Raw genomic sequence first — 21992 nt, 5'->3', positions numbered from 1 at the left:
CAAAGAAGGAAAGAGAACACAGGCTAGCAATTAACACCAATAAACAGTGCAGCGCTCCTTGAATCAATAACTCGCCGTGGTCTTCGCAACTCCGAGATCGCAACCATCCCTGTGAAAACAAAAAGAGACATTGTTAGGGAACAGCGTAGTGGAGCAAGATGCCGAGAAGACAGAGAAAACGGAGGGAAAGAAAGAGACAGAATAAAGACGGAAAAGACATTATAACTCACCTTCAAGACAGCAAGCAGAGTCAGAGTCACAGCCGGTCTGGACACGACATAAGGGCACACGGACCAGTGAAGCAACTAGGTTTCTCAGAACACCCACACCAACCACGCACCGCTGCACAGAGACGCAAGACAGAGAGTTCAACGCACAAAAATGTAAGGTGAGCAATAACCCCAAGGGAGGGGATTTGGACCAGAGGGAGATGGGAGTCCACCCATCACAGAACCAGTATCTTAACTCTCCATTCTCCTGTTATAGGTGCTACCCAACGTCTGGCACATAACCAAGGAGAGAGGGGTCCGGGATAGCGCTTAGACCTCCATCTAGTATCGGGTGGCGCCCCGGTGGATACCAGGTGAGCTTAACACTTTTTGCCCAAAATCCTAAATCACTTGTCAAGCCACCACTTTGATTTTGTTTGTTTCTGTTCTACCTTCCTATTTGAAAGTTACCAAGGAGTTCTTATGTCACATCAATGAGGTCCCACGGGAGGGAGGTTTTGTCTTGGCCACTTTGGATGTCGTTTAATTGTAGACCATCAAGTAGGTGTCAATGCTTGCAAAAAAATTTAGCAAACATGATCCCTTAATCTATTGTTGCACAGCCTTATCATTTTGGAAATGTTGGAATTATGTTGAACTAACAATGTGTTTTTGTTTGAAGACATATTTTTCCATCAAGTGGGAGGAACTGCCATGGGTTGTTCCTTTGCTCCTTCTTATACGAACCTCAAAATGGGCTGGTGGGAAGCAACTATTCTATCTGAAATCATATCTAAATTTTGTAATGATCAGATTGTTGCTTGGCGGCGTTATATCAATGATGTTTTTGCTTTATGGAATGGTTCTGAGGTGAGTTGGGTTGACTTTGTCCAAAGGATTAACATAAATAGTGTTAATTTGGCTTTTACTGAAAGTCATAGCCCTTCGGAAATTGTCTATCTTGATGTTAACGTCACCTTGGACAAGGATGGGCTACACACTACTGTCTACAATAAACCCACCAATTTTAGTCTTCCATTACATGCCAAAAGCAGTCCTCCCACCAGTTGTAAGAGTAGAATTCCTTACAGTGAGTTTGTGCGTTACCCCAGAAATTGCTCTGATTTGGTCACATTTGATAAATACTGCTCAGAAGGATCCCGCAATTTTTTATCCTGTGTCTACTCCATGGGTATCATTGAGAATGCCTATGATAAGGCCAGATCACTTGATAGGGACAAACTTCTTATCACCAACAGATCCCTCATTACAAAGACTGATGATGATCCACATTTCGTTATTACATTTGGTCCTTCTTCATATAACATTAGGAAGATCTTTCAAAAGCACTGGCATGTGCTGAGGATGGATAAAGACTTAATGACTTTCACCATGCCCCACACTAACGGTCAGACAAGCATCCTCACTGAGGGATAAATTGGTGTTGAGATTTTTTCAGCCTATGGTGAAAACATTGACTCTTGGTTATCTATATTGCCTGTTGGTATTATTAAATGTTTTAATTGTAAGGTTTGCATACACGCTACTCCACGCAAAACATTTGAACATCCCATTACTGCCTTACCCCAGATGATTCAACACCTGATCACATGAGACACTACTTTTGTTGTATATGTACTGTGCTGTCCGTGTAACAAATGGTACGTGGGTAGCACTGCATGTAAGTTAAAGATTCAGATTTTACAGCATTTGAGAGCTAAAAGAACTTCAGATCCATTTGATCCGATGGCAAATCATTTCAAGGAGTTTCATGATAATAATGAACAGCTGGTAACTTTTTTGATGTTGCACACATTGCCATTCATCCTCGAGGGGGAGACAGAACCTTAAGACTACGCCAACTGGAGACTAAGGTCATTACGGAATTTGACACTAAAGTGCTGGATGGTCACAACATTGATGATGAGTTATACACTTTTATTGGAGTCTAAATTGTATTTTCCTAGAGGTTCCCGCCTCTTATCCTGTAATTGATTGTTGTCCATTTTTGCTGCTCATTCTTAATTTGCTTTAATATTTTTTAGATTAAATCTTTCTTCACTTATTGTATTTTCATAGTTCATGGCATCATATTTGGCTAATGTGGTTCTTGTATACATGAACTGCAATTTAGTTTGTTGGATGAGGATTGTGTTATTCATACTGTATGTTTGTTTCATTCTTCATCCTGCCTTTTCGTATTTTTTCCGGTGAATTCGCTTGTCAATTTTTACTTACATGCTTTGTGACTAGTTTCCCTATAGTTTTGCTGACGTGGTCCCCTGAGTAACTTTGGCACTAGCACTTTATTCTTTGGCAGCTATGCGTATTTGCACTTTAGTCTAGTCTACCGAGGCAGCTATGAACATTTGCACTTTATCATGTCTATATATCCCATAATTTGTATTTAATTTACACGTATGAGGGATCTTGTCTGTTTTACATACTTTTATTGTGCGTATTACCTGTTAATATTGTTATGTTTTCCTTGTTTCATTCTGTGACTTATTTTCCCATTTTGGGTTAAGTTAGTCCATATTTGGTGCCCATTTGCACAGCATGCGAATGGTATTTATTGCATTAGCACTTTAACATTTGCACGTTAGCATGCTTAGTTTTATGGGATCATTTCTATTATTCTAAGTCTTTGTACTTTAGGATATATCATAATTTTTTCTTTAACCGGTGAGGTAGGATATTAGTCATTTTAACCATTTTGGCTGTTTCATTTCTACTTACATCATATATGTATGAATTTACAATTTATTCTCAAAGTATCATAATCCTTAGTTTGGTTGTACACACAATTCTGTAATTGTTTGCAGCTTTGCTTTTTTCATTAAGTTAGATGCCTATTCCAATATGTCTGCCTGCAGTGCATGTTTCACATTCACTGATATATGTGTTGCCAACAGTAAAGAGGGACTATCTAGTTTTAATTGGTCCCTGGAATTACATGAGCCTTGAGTGAACAAGCACTCAGGAAGTACGAAACGCGTCAACCATTTTTCTCTATTTGTACCCTGCCATTGTCAGTTTACTTTTTGATACATTCAAATTCTGACATATAATTTATTCACTGTGTTGCCTTCATTTTTTGCCCTCAAGTCCTTGGAGTTCGCTCCTGCCACTCCTCTGCTTTTTCTCTCTTTGTTTGCTATACATATAAACATATCACAATAGTAGCAGCCGTGTAGTTATGGTTAAGTTGCTCAAGTCATAGGAAGACAAATTCTCATCAAACTTTGTAAAAAAAAGTATATGGTCTGCTATGAATTTTTGGGGAAGTTTGGTGAGGTTTCGTCCAGGGGGGGAAAACTATAGGGGGGTTAAAAAAAAAATCTTTTTCCATAGACTGAATGGACAAAAACTTTGCGCATGTGTACAGCCCAAACTGTTGGACGGATTTTCATCAAATTTATGGCAGGAGCAGCGGCTGGGTCCCGAAAGCATGCTTTTGTAAATTTGGTGAAAATCCATCCAGTATGTTTTTTAAAAACAGGTAAAATGTACGTCTCAAAAAATGTGTGATATCTGCCTCCGCTTTGCGGTCCCATTTCCCTGTTCGCTCCGCGGTGAAAAGTTTGATTGGCCTGGAGTGTGGCGTGTTATCGGCGGACATTGGACTTGCCTGTTGGTTGGCTGGAGGGAAGCGTGATGTGTGTCATACTTTTGGGTAACAGCGCCATGTTGTATCTAAGAATAGTGTAGCGCCGAAAGGGGCTGGAAAACATGCTTTGCAGCATCTGGTGGTGGGAAGAGGGGATGGAAAAGGTGGGGGGAGTGAAAAGTGGTTCATCTCATATATTTCTTTAGGTGAAGAAGACAGGGGTGTGCAAGAGGTATCCGCGAGTACTGCGGCGATTCGTGGGTAGCTCCTAACACAAGTACCTTCTGTGGTGACTGCAGGCAGCCTTCGTTACAGCACCATAGGTCCTGAGACGAGCACTTTCTGTGGTGACTGCTGGCAGGCTCAATTGGGATTGGGGAGTGGATTGCACATGACATGAGCATATTTGCATAGGGTGTGCTATGCTGTGTTGTGTGTGTTAAGCCCCTCGTGCCTTGGATGCATGGCCGGAGGCATTGCACCAAAAAGTATGTCCAATTGTTGCAAGTAGGTTTCACATTATTGGCTTGTGTGTGTGCTTTGTGAACAGTGTACACATTGTTGGTTGAATGGGTGTGGTGATTGTTAGCACATACTACAGTTTTGGGGGCATGGCTGGAGGTGATGGAGTCAACAGTCCTGGAGTGTGTCCACTGGGGTGAAGTGTGGGAATACTGGATGTATAGAAGTGCATAGGGTTCAAGTGCAATCTTTATCTGTTTGGGTTGTGGCTATTGCCCAGAGTACTTAGTACTGTACTGTATTATGATGTATTGGTTGTGAGTAGTTAATAGAGTGTTGGGTGCAGGGGCAATGTTCTGAAGATTTTGTGGTTTGCTTTGAAATAGTACTGAACAGAAGTGGGTAGGGGTGCAAGAGGCTGTGTTATGTTTATGGATTCTGATAACTAGCTAGATGTTTGCATGCATGGCTGTATTATGTTGAGGGGGTTTGGGTTGGGGTGCCGGTGGCTGTGCTATGTTTGTGAGTTGTGGTACCTGGCCACATGTTCGCATGCATGGCTGCATTACGTTGCAGTGGGTGCGGCCAAGGCCTAGCCTCTTGGGTGCATGGCCAAAGGCCACAGGCCATGCACCCAAGAGACTAGGCCTTGGCCGCACCCACCGCAACATAATGCAGCCATGCATGCGAAAACTGTGATACTGGTATATGGATGCGAGAAATGTGATCACGGAGTGAATTTTTATTTTGTTTCAATCCTTTGGGTAACTTGTTATAACCATACGTTGCTGCATTATACACACTTTTTCCTCAGCATCTCTCCTAGGGTGGTCACCTTTAAAGAATGGTTGTGGAGGACATTTCAGGCTTGGTAGAGCACCACAAGTGAGTTTACATGCGTACACTTGCATATGGTGTAGTTCATTGCACTTGTTGCACATTAGGGAGCGACATGACACCATTTGCGTTTGCTGTGGTTTGCCCCTGATCAGACCCTTTGCCTAGGCAGTGCAGTAAGATATTGCAAATGAACGGATTTCCTTAGAATCACACATTTAAAATGTGGACAATGCACGCAGCTAGCCACAAATCGTTGAAGGTGTACTTCACATACGTATTTAAGAAATGTTTTGTTTACAGAAATGCTTTCGAAAAAAACATATCCCATTACAGCAAAAGGAGCATTTCACAATGACCTACCGTTGCACTACATAATTGGTCATAGAAATATGTTCAGCTACATGCGTATGCTGTTATTCTTTTCTCCCCCAACCACCATGGAAAATACATTAGTACTACACACTCTACTGTGCAGCAAAAAAAATAACACTCCACCCTGACAATTACAGTCTTACTTGAAAGACAACATGCTGCACTGCTGCTTGTAATCACTCTGAGTTCACATTTCTTAAGGGACAATAGTGCTTGCTAATACCCCCCCCCAGCCCCTATTGATTATCTGCTGCCATTGCAATGCTCTGTTTACACAGAGCAACATCTTGAAAAGCCGCACCTCTTCGGAGAGCTGCATACTACACATCTACAAAGAGCTCCCCTACCACCTTTCTGCCCTATCGTTCAATCAGCACACTTTTGTGTGTGCTCAGGGCACAAAAGGCTTTCATCCGGCAGGGGGTGAAGGCAAATTCAGCATGTTTAGAGGTCTGCACAGAGTGCCAGCAAATCAGCGGACATAACCATCAATGCGGGTATGTCCCGCAAAATACGGGACGGTTGCCCATCTTATTATTACCTTTGTTTTGTGTATTTTTTGAGATGCACAAAGAACGCGCTCGGCATTGCCATTTTGTGCTAATGTTATGTGTGTATAGCTTCCACTACCTTTAAGTGATGGAGCGTCCCTACATCTCAACTTTCGGCCCCAGAGGTGACATTACTTGATGACAGTAGTTCTGCAAACCATGTACTACTACTATTTTCATAATGTTCGTTCCCAGCGTAGTACAACGTGCCATGTCAGGACCTAGGTCCGGAAAACAGGAAAATAAACAAAAGCTAAAACAGAGCGAACCCTAACTGTCTTGTTATACACAGTAGTTGGTCAGAGAAAATGTGACTAATTTATACACAACACTGTGCACTGTCACTAGTGGTTTTATTTTTCATAGAATGTCCACAAGAAAGTGTAAGCTGACTGAAAAGCACACTTCTTTCATTTTGCAGGTAACTTCCAGCGCAGAATGCTGTGTGTGCTTTTGTGTACTTTTTTTGATGTCTGAAAAAATAGCAAAAGGATTAATTTATGGTCCTTCGTGGTTTGTGTGGAAGAACACACTTTCTTTTTAAACTAGGAAAGGTGACAGTTGTTGTCTCTGTGATGTCTTATATCATAGACGTTTGCATGTTGCTTCTTATTGCCAGAAACGCAAATGGACATACGGGGCCATAGCGGCTGTCCAAGATAACGATGAGCGAAAACACACCACTTATGGTAATCTCATAATGATTGTTCTACAATCTGTCTTTTGGCATGTGGAAGTTGTAATACGGGCAGTAAGGTATCAGGTATCTGCGAACAAAAAGGAATAACAATACATTTAATTAGCCATTATCAATTGCAGCGTAAAGGACAAGGGCTCTGAGGAAAGGATGTCACAAAGGCCCCTGGATGGCCGGGTCATGGACCTTAGAGTGAGCTAATATGTGTGTTATTGAGTACGGTCGGATGTTAACCCACAGGCTTGCTGTCTGTTTTGAATGTGCCACTCTCCTTGCATTGCTACACAAATGCGATTAGCCTTTCAAATGTTGCCAACAGACCTCCTTTCATGTGTTTGTTTTTTATAACAGATGTCAGTGCTAGCGAGTGTCTTCAGACCAATGGCACATTCTCTTTGTGTGTGCCCAAACAAAAATACAACAAAAAATATCCTCCAAGGAGACCGCTCCGATTGCAGGACAATGCAGGAGCTGTTTATCCAGAACATTGAACAGTATTGGTTTCTAATGTATGCAGTACAGTGACCTGAACTGGTTGTGTCACCTGTGGGGTACATTATGGCTACTGTTGTGAAGGTTTTCTTGCCAAGTGATACCCGTCCGTGTGTGAGGGTAATAAGCTTGCAGTTATTTATGGTTTCATCTGCATTGTATCTTAATAGCTTTAATATTACGTATTGACTATGTGATTGTATATGTTAGGTATAACAATTATCGGACTTGCCAGAGCTACACAATAGGGTATGGTTTGCACTGTGTACCAGTTGCTGAAATGGAAAGATTTCATTCATGGGTATGTTTTTGCTTTCCACTACTTGCCATACTTACATTAGAAACTCCTGTGGATCTTCTTGTCTGTTTAATGTGAATTTCACCATTCCAGCACCGTAGTGCAATTCCTGCCTTATTGTCGTGATCACTGCTTCCAAGGAGCCAGGATCAGCCCAACGTCCTTGGAAGCAGGCCCCTAACCCTGATCCTAGGCACCAGCCGGTCCCCACAGGGACCTTTTGGACCTTGTCCTGGCGCCGGTGGCACCAGGCTCATCAGAAGCCTCGGTCCCGGCACTGGAAGCGCCGAGCTCATCATTGGTGTGAAGATGCTTGGGTGGACTTACCTGCGGCAGACCATGCTGCTGACTTACCAGACTCTTAAAAGTCCTCGGTGAACTGGGACTACTTTTCTTACCTGGGTGGGGCAGCACCACTCCACTGGAACTCTTCTGGAAGCAGGAACTCTTTTCTTACCTAGGCGGGGCCGTGGAAGGAGACGCCTCATCACTCCAAGGCTATTTAAACCACACCCGATTGATGAAACGTGCTTCGCGTTATTCTGCATCAGCAGCAGAACGCTCACCGAGTCTGCTCCAGCTTTTCTTCTTTAGATCCTGAACCTGCAAGAATTATACTCACCATTCCGGTACCCGAGCAACATCAGCACCTGCAAAAGATCAGAAACAACAGGTTAGCAGAACAAACTTTCACACACAGTGTTTGCTTACCTGATCCATCGGCAGCGGCCGTGTCTCACGCTGCACCTTCGCCTGCAAAGACAAACAGCACTATTTTACTTACCGGCACGCCGTGCATTCCGGATTCTTCACGCTGCATCTGCACAAAGATAAACAGCATTATTCTACTTACCGGCACGCTGTGCATTCCGGATTCTTCACGCTGCATCTTCACCTGCATAGACAACAGCACTCACCGGCACGTGGCGGATTCCGGATTTCTTCTTTCTGCATCGTCGCCTGCAAAGACAAAGAAAGAGACAGTAAGAGCGCTTGCCATACTTACTCAATTCCAGGCGCTTCACTGCCACGCATAAAAGACTATAAAGACTAAAGGTGTCCAGAAACTTACCGGTCGTGCAGACAACGCCGGTACTCATCCTCTGAAGTCAAGAGGCTAACGTTTCACCAGTGAAGGAACTGGCAACGGCACCCTGCACTAGACGCAGATGGAGAGCCCAGCATTCACCTATCTAAGGTGAGCAAGTTGACCTGGGAGGGGGGTTCAACAGACAAGCTGGGAGGAGAGAGATAGGGACATTCAACAACCCAGACCTTTAATCCCCATATTATTTCACCTGCAGAAACCTCACCCTTCGAGTTCGACACACAGTGCGGAGAGGTTCGACCCCAGAAGCCAACCGAATCCTGCACATCACGTTTCGTGTTACGGACACCTTCCTGCCAAGACCCGCGCCTCCGTGGGAATCAGGTGAGCGTTACAGAACGCGAAGCCCACCACTAAACTCCTACCCAGGCGCAATGGAAACTTCAGATACCGATCAACTAGCCCAGTTGCTTGGGGAATTAAGAGCAGAAGTACATGCAGCTCGCCAGGAAACGAGCTCTCTAAGAAGAGAACTGATAATTTCTAAGGAGCGAACAGAGGACCTTGCTAGGCAGTTGTTACAAACTCAGGCAGGACAGACACCTTTGCCCGTTCCAGGAGGGAGTTATCCTTCTGCATCAGCTTCAAATCCAGTGCAAATCAATCTGCCCGGTAATGTGCCCTTGGCTCCGCCCGAACGCTTTGCTGGTGATCCAAAGAAATTCGCAGTGTTCATCAACCAGTGCCGCCTGCATTTTTTATGTCGACCAGCTGCATTCCCAACGGACCAGGCCAAGGTAGCTTTCGTGCTTTCTTATCTCAGTGGCAGTGCTGCAGATTGGTCGATCCCTTTAGTCACCCAGGATGATCCGGTTTTACACGATTTTCAAGCCTTCCAGTCCAGCATGGAGAAACTGTTCGCAAGACATGCACAAGGGCAGGCCTTGGACAATGAACTTCTCTCATTACAACAGGGTAACCAAGACCTCTTGGCTTATATAGCCTCTTTCAATAGACTCATTGTGGAAACACAATGGCCCGAGGACAAGAGGATAACGCTTTTCTACAGAGGCCTGCGTGGAGAGCTCAAGGATGTGCTAGCGCAGGTTGTGAATCCTCCACAAGAATGTTCACACTATATTGACTTAGTTGTCCAACTAGACCATAGACTACAGAACAGGAAGGCAGATCGTTCCAGATTTGATACCCGAGTGTTTTCCAAACCACAGACCTCGAATAAGGGAGCTGACACTGTGGAACCCATGCAAATAGGGGGCATGAGAGGACCTTTAACCCAGAAAGAGCGGGAAAGAAGAAGGCAGCTGCAATTATGCCTCTTTTGCGGTAATTCAGGACACTTTCTTCGGGACTGTCCCGTGAAACCAGCTAAGAAGACTGTAGGAGCCGCTGATACCTGTACCACAAGTTCTGAGCAGGGAAACGACCTCGCCCGACAAGAGTAGAGGTCCTCTTGCCGAGCGTTAAGATCTGTCCCGTGACCTCGCATTTCGTGATACCCATGGTCCTCATTAGTCCTGAACGTCCGGATCGTTTGCATGCAATTGAAGCTTACATTGACAGCGGAGCAATCGGTAACTATGTGGACCGTGAAATGGTATCAAGGATGAATCTACCCCTTGTCCCTAAGGCAGTAAAAGACGTCATCACTACTGTGGATGGCACGGAGATAGCCTCCGGACCAGTAACGCATGCCACCCAAGAAGTGACGCTGTTGAGTCATAATGGACACCGGGAGAGAATAGTGTTCGATGTAATCAAGGCCCCTCAGTTCCAGATCATTCTGGGAATCCCTTGGTTAGAGAAGCACAACCCTCAGATTGATTGGCGAGCAAAGACGGTTCAGTTTCCAGAGTGTTCTACCACTTGTTATCCTCGACCTGATGTTTCACTGGCGACGATCTCTTCTGAGGAGATTCTCAAATTGCCTCCCGAATACCAGGAGTTCCAAGACGTCTTCCAGAAGGATCAAGCTAACACCCTACCTCCTCATAGGTCTTACGACTGTCAAATAGATCTGATACCTGGAACAACTCCTCCTTGCAGCAGGATCTATGCCCTCACCGAGCCAGAGAACCTTCACCTCAGACAGTACCTGGACCAATACCTAGCTAACGGGTTTATCCGTCCTTCAAAATCTCCAGCTTCATCGGCTTTGTTCTTTGTTCCGAAAAAGGAAGGAGACCTTACGACTTGCATAGATTACCGCGCCCTGAATCAGATCACTGTGAAAAACAGATACCCGTTACCTTTGATCCCTGAACTCCTGGACCAAGTCAAAGATGCCTGTATATACACAAAGCTGGATCTCAGAGGAGCCTACCACTTGGTACGGATCAAAGAGGGCGATGAATGGAAAACGGCCTTCCGCACCAAGTACGGGCTATTCGAATATCAAGTGATGCCCTTTGGACTGTGTAATGCTCCTGCTGCTTTCCAATATTTTATGAACGATGTCCTCAGAGAACTCATTGACGTATGTGTAGTTGTCTACATTGACGACATCCTCGTCTATTCATCATCTGAAAAAGAACATCAGAGACATGTTAAAAAGGTTCTCGAGAGATTGCGTCAACATAGTCTTTTTGCTAAGCTTGAGAAATGCGTCTTCAACGCAACGGAAGTCGAGTTCCTGGGATTCATACTGTCACCTAACGGAGTCCACATGGATTCAAAGAAAGTTGATGCATTTATCAAGTGGCCATCACCAACCTCTGTAAAAGGAGTTCAAAGCATGTTAGGATTCGCTAACTTTTACCGCAGATTCATTCCTGAATTTTCCCGGATAGTCCAGCCCATCACCGCTCTGTTGAAAAAGAACAAACGTTTTGAGTGGTCTTCTGAAGCGGAACAAGCTTTTCAAGATTTAAAAGCTAAATTCATTTCTGCACCTGTTTTAAAACACCCTCGCCCAGAACTACCTTACATCATGGAAACGGATGCTTCTAGTCTTGCTATGGGAGCAGTGTTATCACAAAGAGATTCGGTCACAAACCAACTACATCCGGTTGCTTTTTGGTCCCGCAAGTTTTCGCCTCCTGAGATCAACTATTCAATTACAGACAAGGAACTTTTGGCCATTAGATCGGCCTTTAAAGCCTGGCGGCATTATCTTCTAGGAGCCAGACACACAGTCACCGTAATGACTGACCACCGCAATTTACAATACCTAAAGACAGCCAAAGCTCAGTCTTCCAGACAACTTCGTTGGGCTCTGTTTCTAGCAGAATTTGACTTTCTAATTACTTATCGACCAGGCAGTAAGAACGGAAAAGCGGATGCCCTCTCCCGGATGGGAGTAGATGAACATTTGATCAATCCAGATCCAATACCCATAATCCCAGAACAAAGGATTTTGGGTTTGGTCAGCACTCAATCTTTTGAAGACATCAAGACCACGGTGAAATCGCTCCTAACTCCGACCGATTTGCAGGACTGGCAATTAAAGGGAAAAGATTTCTCAGTAGATCAAGACCTACCATATTTCCGAGGACGATTGCACTTGCCCTGTGAGAAACTACAAAAACAAGTAATCTCCGGTTATCATGATTCTCTAATGGAGGGGCACCCTGGCATTACCAAAACCATGGAAAAGATCAAAAGACATTTCTGGTGGCCATCGTGGAAAAGGGATATTAGAGACTTTGTAATCTCCTGCGGTGTGTGTGCCCAGAATAAAAGTCAAAAGCAAAGACCAGCCGGCCTATTACAGCCACTTGACATTCCTCCCTGTCCATGGCATACCCTGTCCATGGATTTTATCACGGACTTACCTCCATGCTTGGGATATACTACCATCTTAGTAGTCGTGGATCTATTCTCGAAAATGGCTCACTTCATACCCTTGAAGGGTCTGCCTTCAGCCTCAGTATTGGCCCGGGAATTCTTGGCAAACATTGTTCGCTTACACGGTTTTCCTTCGGTTTTAGTCTCCGATAGGGGAAGTCAATTCATCTCCCACTTCTGGCGCAGTTGCTGTCGTCTAGCCCAAGTTGATGTAAGACTTTCGACCAGTCACCATCCCCAAACTGACGGACAAACCGAAAGGACAAACCAGACACTAGAACAATATCTACGCTGCATGCTCCAACAAACAGAAAACCCCTGGAAGGACATTCTTTGGATCGCTGAATACGCGTACAACAATTCGACTCATTCTGGAACCGGGAAGACTCCCTTTTTCTTGTTATATGGACACCATCCTAGAACCTCCAACCTGGATCCTCCCCAAGAAATTGAAGCACCTGCTGTGGATCACTTGCATTCGGAGATCACCTGTGCTTTTAAGGAAGCCACTGCCCATCTGCAAAGAGCTAAAGCTCAATTCAAAAAGGCAGCCGATCGGCACCGTAAAGAGGCCCCTCACTACGCTGTAGGAGATCAAGTCTGGTTATCCACTAAGCACCTGCCTTTAAAAGGACCCCGCACTTTCATCCCGAGATACCTTGGGCCCTACCTCATATCTGCCATAATTAATCCGGTGGCTGCCAAATTGGAATTACCTACGCATATGAAAATACATCCAGTATTCCATGTCTCCTTATTAAAACCAGTACAACCAGAAACCCGATTGACTGAACTCCCGGAACCCGTTTTGGTAGACGGAGAACTCGAATTTGAAGTGAAGAACATCCTAGACTCCAAAATTTCCAGGTCTAAATTATACTATCTGGTTGATTGGAAAGGATACGGTCCCCAGGAAAGGTCTTGGGAACCCTCAGAACACGTCCACGCACCTCGTCTGGTCAAGAGATTCCATCTGAATCACCCCGACAAGCCGAAGCCCCCGGAGAAGACACACTTAGGAGGGGCCTTGAGGGGGGATACTGTCGTGATCACTGCTTCCAAGGAGCCAGGATCAGCCCAACGTCCTTGGAAGCAGGCCCCTAACCCTGATCCTAGGCACCAGCCGGTCCCCACAGGGACCTTTTGGACCTTGTCCTGGCGCCGGTGGCACCAGGCTCATCAGAAGCCTCGGTCCCGGCACTGGAAGCGCCGGGCTCATCATTGGTGTGAAGATGCTTGGGTGGACTTACCTGCGGCAGACCATGCTGCTGACTTACCAGACTCTTAAAAGTCCTCGGTGAACTGGGACTACTTTTCTTACCTGGGTGGGGCAGCACCACTCCACTGGAACTCTTCTGGAAGCAGGAACTCTTTTCTTACCTAGGCGGGGCCGTGGAAGGAGACGCCTCATCACTCCAAGGCTATTTAAACCACACCCGATTGATGAAACGTGCTTCGCGTTATTCTGCATCAGCAGCAGAACGCTCACCGAGTCTGCTCCAGCTTTTCTTCTTTAGATCCTGAACCTGCAAGAATTATACTCACCATTCCGGTACCCGAGCAACATCAGCACCTGCAAAAGATCAGAAACAACAGGTTAGCAGAACGAACTTTCACACACAGTGTTTGCTTACCTGATCCATCGGCAGCGGCCGTGTCTCACGCTGCACCTTCGCCTGCAAAGACAAACAGCACTATTTTACTTACCGGCACGCCGTGCATTCCGGATTCTTCATGCTGCATCTGCACAAAGATAAACAGCATTATTCTACTTACCGGCACGCTGTGCATTCCGGATTCTTCACGCTGCATCTTCACCTGCATAGACAACAGCACTCACCGGCACGTGGCGGATTCCGGATTTCTTCTTTCTGCATCGTCGCCTGCAAAGACAAAGAAAGAGACAGTAAGAGCGCTTGCCATACTTACTCAATTCCAGGCGCTTCACTGCCATGCATAAAAGACTATAAAGACTAAAGGTGTCCAGAAACTTACCGGTCGTGCAGACAACGCCGGTACTCATCCTCTGAAGTCAAGAGGCTAACGTTTCACCAGTGAAGGAACTGGCAACGGCACCCTGCACTAGACGCAGATGGAGAGCCCAGCATTCACCTATCTAAGGTGAGCAAGTTGACCTGGGAAGGGGGTTCAACAGACAAGCTGGGAGGAGAGAGATAGGGACATTCAACAACCCAGACCTTTAATCCCCATATTATTTCACCTGCAGAAACCTCACCCTTCGAGTTCGACACACAGTGCGGAGAGGTTCGACCCCAGAAGCCAACCGAATCCTGCACATCACGTTTCGTGTTACGGACACCTTCCTGCCAAGACCCGCGCCTCCGTGGGAATCAGGTGAGCGTTACACTTATTCCTGAGACACTGTAACTATTTCCAGGACTGTTTGCTGCATTTCTGTGAAGGACTACCATTTGTAAACACATCTGGTCTGAGCTATTTAAATAAATGTTTCCAACAATTGCTGGCATTTGCAAAAGAACATTGATTGCTAAATTTGCACAGCAATTTACACCACTTGTATTAGAAAATGTGAATGAACCAGCCAGTTTTATGTCTGAATACCTTGATGGAAGTGCACATGGTTTCTTCAAAGAGGAAGTTCTCTTTGTGTGTGCAGTTGGGTATGCATTGTTCTTTTCAGTCCATTCTTTTGTGTTTTTGGTAGTTGATGGAGTATGAGTTGATTTCAATTTCTTTGAAGATACTGTTGGGAGATCATTTAGAACTTCTGATTGCATTACTTTTCTTTTAAAACCTTTGCATTTTTGAGGAACACAGTACATTTTGAGATGGGGTGTGTAGAGTGCACATACTCTATTGTACTCTACGATGCAAGGATGGTCTGCCCTGACAGCCCTTGCTTCAAATTTGGCTAGATATAGTCCTTCCACTGTACTTAGACGTGACAGTGCTATGTAACTCATGCCTTCTTTGAAGACTGTGCTACCAATATCAATTAATTCTTGCTGTAAGGTTAGACCTTACGATTTATGAATAATGACTGCATATGCTAGCGATAGAGAAAACTGTTCTCTGCGTACATATATGTCTTTGAAAAGAAGGAATCAGGCTGTTGCGTGTCCTATCTGTTTAACTTCTAAAAGTTTGTCGAAATTGGATGTTGACAAACTGAATGCTGTTGTCATGTGGGTATGTGTGGAACCCAACACCTGTACCAAGTGCTCCATTAACTAAACCTTTCTCTATATCCAGGTTATGTTTAAGCATTTCTCTACAGTTTAAACACAATGTTAACATTTTCTCCAAACCAGCTGTGTCAGACAAAGAGTTTTCTAAGGTATTTAGTCGTGCTATGGCTTGTTGACACATAGGTATTGTCATACCGTGTACGTCCAGTTTGTCTGTGGAGTAAATTTGAACCAGTGGTTGCATTTCTTTTTTCAGCATAGTTTCATTGAATGCTGTACAGCTTGCTAGAGTTGTCATTAAGGCCATAAAGTTGACATTTTTGTGTGCTATTTGTTCCATGACATCAATAGCAGATGTGTTATGGACGTACAGCTCATGGATGCGTCTGGTATTTAGGGTATACTGCATTTCCTTAGATAGTACACCAATCTGAATGTTTTCAAAATGTTGGCATAGGTGAGTTCTGCATACTGACGCATGCTTTCAGTTACTTCTCTGTATTGGACATGTTGCCAGAAATGTGCATTCCCTATGCTTCCAAGAGTATTACGGCACAGTTTTTGTCCTAAGGTGTTAAAGATGGGTTCACCTTTAACTGGTGTTAAGGGGGCGTGGCTAGGACGGTCACGTAAAGGGACGTGCTCCGGAGGAGCTCCTTCGATCCTGTATTGATCCTAGGGATAAAGTGCACGCACGGATGCCTGCCAGCGCTGTGAATTAACATCCGGGACTATGAAGGTGGGGGCCGTACTTGATGAACTTTTGGTGCACATGGGATGCACGGTCACAAAGTTATACCCATTTGTATAACTGCGGGCCCGACTCGAAAAATGGAAACAAAATGGCCGCGGGAACAAAGGGATCATCGAGGGGCATGGGCGCTCCGCAGTGATTGCTGATGGAAGGATCAGACGGTAACAGTAATGGATTTCAGGATCCTGTTTTAAGTAATAGACCCAAAGGGGCCGTGGTGTGGAGAAGCGGAGGAGAGAAGGCAGACTGATCGAGACAGCAAGACGCCCGAAGAGGCGTGCGCCCGAATGCGCATAGATGGTAACTGACGAGACCCGCCGCGAACTCACACTGATGCTGGGCCCGCAGTGAGGCCAGACTGAACTTGGAAGGCGCCCCTGGAGAAAGGCGGAGACCGGGGTCACGACACTGAGAGTGCGCAAGTACGTGGGTAGCCTGGTGCCACGCAGACCTTTGTGCACGGGAAGGTGCAGCTGGCTTACGCCCAGACAACACGGCAGGATTTCTAATAAAGTTGTCAGACCTAGGACCAAACAGCCCACGATAGAGGCCTACACCAAGACGCCCCCAGGTGCGGAGGGAGGCAAAGGCAAGGAGACGCCCACGACAGAGGCGGAGGCACCGGGCACGATCCAGGAAGTGCTAGCAGCAATTGCAGACTTGAAAGTGGCCTCGGAGACTAAACCGGGCCAGGCAATGGATGAACTGAAGGTGGGCCTGGACCTCAAGATCGGTGCGGTCCAAGTGGAAGTGAACCTGCTGAGACTGGACGTGCGGACGATCGCGGAGCGCACCGGGAACTTGGAGAAGGAGATGGCCCCGAATACTGCGGCGTGCGCCGCACATGGATCGGAGCTACATGCCCTTGTGCAGTGGGTGGGCAACCTGGAGGACAGAGCGGAGGAGGCGGAAGGGCGGGCCAGACGTAACAACATACGAATTGTCGGTTTGCCGGAAGGAATGGAGGGGCCCAACCCAACAGAATATGTGGAAACCATGCTTCTGCAGGAGATAACTGGCGGGGCGCTGACCCAGGGGTTCGCGGTTGAAAGGGCGCACAGGGCCTTGAAAAGAAGACCGCCCCCGGGAACCCCCCCGTGACTGCTGATCGTAAAAATTCGGAACTATCGAGACCGGGAGAAGATACTCGAATTTTCTCAGAAGGGAGGAACGATCGAAAGGGGGTCGGCAAAAATCACGGCATATCCGCACTATACGCTGCACGTACAGCGAAGCAGGATGAACTTTGGGTCGGTGAAAAGAAGATTAAAAGAAGCAGGCCATCGTTATATGTTGCTTTACCCAGCCAAGTTGAAAGTGTTCTACAAGAACAAATCCCTGTTCTTTGAGACGCCGAAGGATGCAATGGAATGGCTGGATATGCAAGGCCGCCCTCGGGAACCGGATATCCAGATAGGGGCTGCAGGAGATAAGTAGCACACAGCTTTGTCCTCCTCAGGGACATGGCTAGAACATTGGGACTTGAATATAGAGTTCAATTAAGCTTGTGGGGAGTGCGCGGCAAGATAAGCTGGGGGGATCCGCTGGGCGCAACAACCCTAAACAGATAAGTGGGAGCACCTAGGAGGCATCCCTTGAACCCATTAGTAGTATACCTAGTTAGGTCACTGTTAGATCGGTGACGCCCTGCGGGGTCTTAGTCCTCGGACGCCAGATAGGACCAGTCGCGGGTGGGCCGAGATCCAGGGATGGAGCTGGGCATTTGTTGAGGTAGGGTAGGGTGGGGGGAGGGGTTGGGTTGTGTACAGTAGGGTGGAGTTGAGGTACAGGGGGGGAATTGTTGAGGCTGGGAAAGGTAAGAGTCGGTAAACGGGGGACTGGGAGCACACCGATTAGATGGCATTGGGTAATCTTAGAGTGGTGACCTGGAATGTGCGGGGCCTAAACAGTTACTTAAAATGCAACAAAGTGATGCTTTATCTAAAAAGGATGCGTATTGATATAGCCTTGCTACAAGAGACCCACCTCACTAAGGAGAAGCTGGAGGTGGTCAGGAGAAAATGGAGGGGTAGTGTTATGGGGGCTACGCATTCGACATATGCAAGAGGGGTGGTCACATGGGTGGCACCGCACGTGCCATTTCAGGTGCTCAGTTCAACAATAGACCCAGAGGGAAGAATGGTGGTGGTAACGGGACTCCTGGAGAACAGAGAGGTGCACATCATCAATTTGTACGCCCCTAACCGTGATACGGTGGCTTACTTTAGGTCCCTATACAGTAAGATTAGCCCCCTGGCGGGTGGCGCGATAGTGTGGGGAGGGGACTTTAATTGTACCCTGAATCCTAGAATAGACAGGTCAGATGACAAATCAGGGAAGCCAGCACCCCAGCGGCTAAAGCGCTGGGGACAATGTTGGAAGACCTAGGCCTAGTGGATGTCTGGAGGAAGCTGCATCCATTGGATAGACAATACTCGCACTATGCAGCACCACATGACTTGCACACGAGGCTAGACAATGTGTTTGCAGCGTCCGAGATATTGGGAGAAATGATGGGAGCGGAATATAAGGCTTGGGTATCATTCGATCACTCGCCTCTGGTCGTAGAGTGGCAATATCAACCCCCCAGGGCGCGCATCCCGACATGGAGACTCAGAACTGAGGCGTTACAAGACGCGGGGTTTCGAGAGGAATATTTTGAAACTAACACGGGCAGTGTACACTCTGTGGGTACAGTATGGGAGGCGTTTAAGGTGGGGGTGCGGGGGGTCGCTAAATCGGAATCTAAAGGGCTCCAAGGGGGCATTGAACGGGAACTTCAGGAATCAGAAAGAGAGCTGGAGGGTCTCATGCAAAATGAGGAGACAACGCGGGAGAACAGTGCCAAGATAAAAGACTTACAGTTAACCTGCAGTGGACTCTGGGATAGATTATGCAAATTAAATTACAAGAAATACACAGAGAGACTGCATGCAGGGGGGGATAAGCCGGGTAGATTTCTGGCCTGGCTGTATAAGAGCGAGACCCCCCGCTCAGTGATTAGAGAGATCAGGGATGTGGAAGGCCGAACCTGTAACACCCAGGAGGGGGTAAACGAGGAGTTCCTCAAGTATTATAGACAACTATATGAGGACACAGAGGAGGACATGAACCAACACATACTGGGAACAATAGAGGATATAGGGCTGCCCACTCTGGATGACCTAGAATGTGCGGATCTGGATGCCCCTGTTACCTCGGACGAGCTGGAAGTGGTGATCCAACATCTGCCCACATGTAAGGTGCCTGGGTCAGATGGGTTGCCTAGCGAGTTTTATAAGACATACAAGCAGGAGCTACTCCAGCCGATGCTTGCCATGTTTAATGAAGCCTACGAGCAAGGGGAATTGCCACCGTCCCTCCGCGAGGCAGTGATCATCCCACTTCTGAAACCAGGCAAGCCAGCCATGGAGTGCGGGTCCTATAGACCCTTGTCCATGCTCAATCAGGGCAGTAAAATACTCACAGCAGTATTAGCCAATAGGCTAAAGAGGGTGATTGGTAAGTTGATACACCCAGATCAGATGGGCTATGTCCCTGGTAGGAATATCACAGACAACCACAGGAGGCTGCACCATATCATTGATTACACCGGGGAAGACACGGGTGAGTTGGCTATCGTGTTGCTAGACACGGTCAAAGCCTTTGACTCGGCGAGGTGGCCATGGTTGAAAGCGACCCTGGAAGGTTACGGAATGGGCCCTGGATACATCAGGTGGGTCCAGATGTTATATAGCACCCCGGTAGCGAGAGTTAAAACGGGATCCACAATTTCAGACAAATGGCAACTCAGCAGAGGGACCAGACAGGGATGCCCCTGGTCACCCATGTTATACATACTGGCACTAGAGCCGCTGGCAATATGCCTGCGACAACAATACGGGGAGGTGGGGATTCGTACAACAAGTGGCATGCACCTGATATCGCTGTATGCAGATGATATGCTCCTCTATTTGCGCTACCCGGAGGAAAACCTGCAATATGTGCTGGAGGTGATGGATCGTTATGCCACCCTCTCGGGCATATCGGTGAACCCCGGGAAGTCTAGCTTGTTCCCCTTGGGAAGGTACAAGAGTGTCCCGTTGGTGAGGCTGCCTATCCTGCAAATACCCTGGCAACCTGAGACATTTAGGTATCTGGGAGTAAACATTTACCACAGGACGGAAACAGAGCACGAACATAATACAGAGAAAGCGATCGAGGGAGTTAAGAATAGTATGGTGTTCTGGTCTAGATTACCCCTATCTATGATGGGCAGAGCAGCTTTGCTCAAAATGGTGGTTTTGCCCAGACTCTTACATTTTTTTGTAAATGCCCCGCATCTGATTCCCAGAAGTTTTTTCAAGAGACTTCATGGTATGTGCAGGAGCTTCATATGGTGCAACTCCAGGAACAGAGTCACCCTGTGTAAACTACAGAACTCGTGTGATAGGGGGTGGGCATAAACTTGCCTAACTTTGAGCTTTATTATCTGGCGGGGCAGCTGTTGTTTGTGGCCAGGTGGTTGTCATCAGAGGACTCGGCAGAAGCTAGACTCTTGCAGGGCGACTTGGCTCCATACTTTCTGAGAGAGACGGTGTGGCTACAAAAGAGTAAACTGGTGGGAAGAGGGAGACTATTGGAGCTGGGTTGGGAGGTCTGGCGCAGGACGTGGAGAACGGTGGGTGATCCGGATCCGCTCTCCCAGCAGGTTCCGTTGGTGGCACTGTGTGGAAATGACTCCCAATTGCTTGAAGTAGTCCGTAGATACTGGGAACCGGTGGGTTTGGCCACCCTCGGGGATATATGGCAGGAGGGGGAGGTATTGGAATTCCAGAGTTTGCAGGAGGAGACAGGGGTGCATAGAGGCCAATATATAACTTACACCAGACTCCCGAAACGGGTGAGGGAGAGGTGGCCTGAGACGGTGTTGGCGGAAGAACCTGATGCCGCCCTGGAAACGATGTACGATGTTTCGGATGGCGGGCACGAGATATCCAGGGTATACGAGCTCCTGAGAGCTAAGGCTGGGAAGGAACTGCTTCAACTGAGGCAGGACTGGGAGGAGGAGGCAATGGGAGAGAGCTCAAAGGTACCATCAAAAGGTGTCCCGAAATGCGAGACTCCAACAGATCCAGTTGTATGTCACCCATAGGGCTTATCTGATCCCCGGGAAAATAGCCAGGTTTGGAGGCTCGGCCATGCAGAAATGCCCCAGGTGTGGGGAGGTGGAGGCGGGGTTGCTACACATGTTCTGGGCCTGTCCCGAGGTGCACAGATTCTGGGATGAAATAAAGACTAAGATGGCCGGTGGGGGAGTGGTGCTGGATGTGGGGTCGGCTTGGGCATGCATGCTCTGGCTTTTTCCCAGGCCACGCAATCTAAAGCACATAAGCAAGATGAAGGACCTGGCTTACATCCTGGCCAAGTGAAGGATCGCAATGGGCTGGAAGGCGGCCCACAGACCCAGGGTGGAGACATGGTGGGCGGACCTCCTGAGATGGGCGGAAGCAGAATCAGTAGTATGGTTTGAAGCTATTACCAGGGGGGGTGAGGAGGAAGTGGGCCCCCTGATAGCCTGGTGACAATTAGTGACCTTTATGGTAAACCCTCACCAGGTTAACCATGAAATAGAAGACTCAGACGAGTCTACAAGCAATGTGATTCCCGAAACCGCTCCCGTAGATGACACGGAAGAGCCGGCTC

This window comes from Ambystoma mexicanum, chromosome 8, assembly GCF_040938575.1.
Source record: "Ambystoma mexicanum isolate Mex_15411 chromosome 8, UKY_AmexF1_1, whole genome shotgun sequence".
NCBI lineage: Eukaryota > Metazoa > Chordata > Amphibia > Caudata > Ambystomatidae > Ambystoma > Ambystoma mexicanum.
This window is presented reverse-complemented; position numbering follows the sequence as displayed.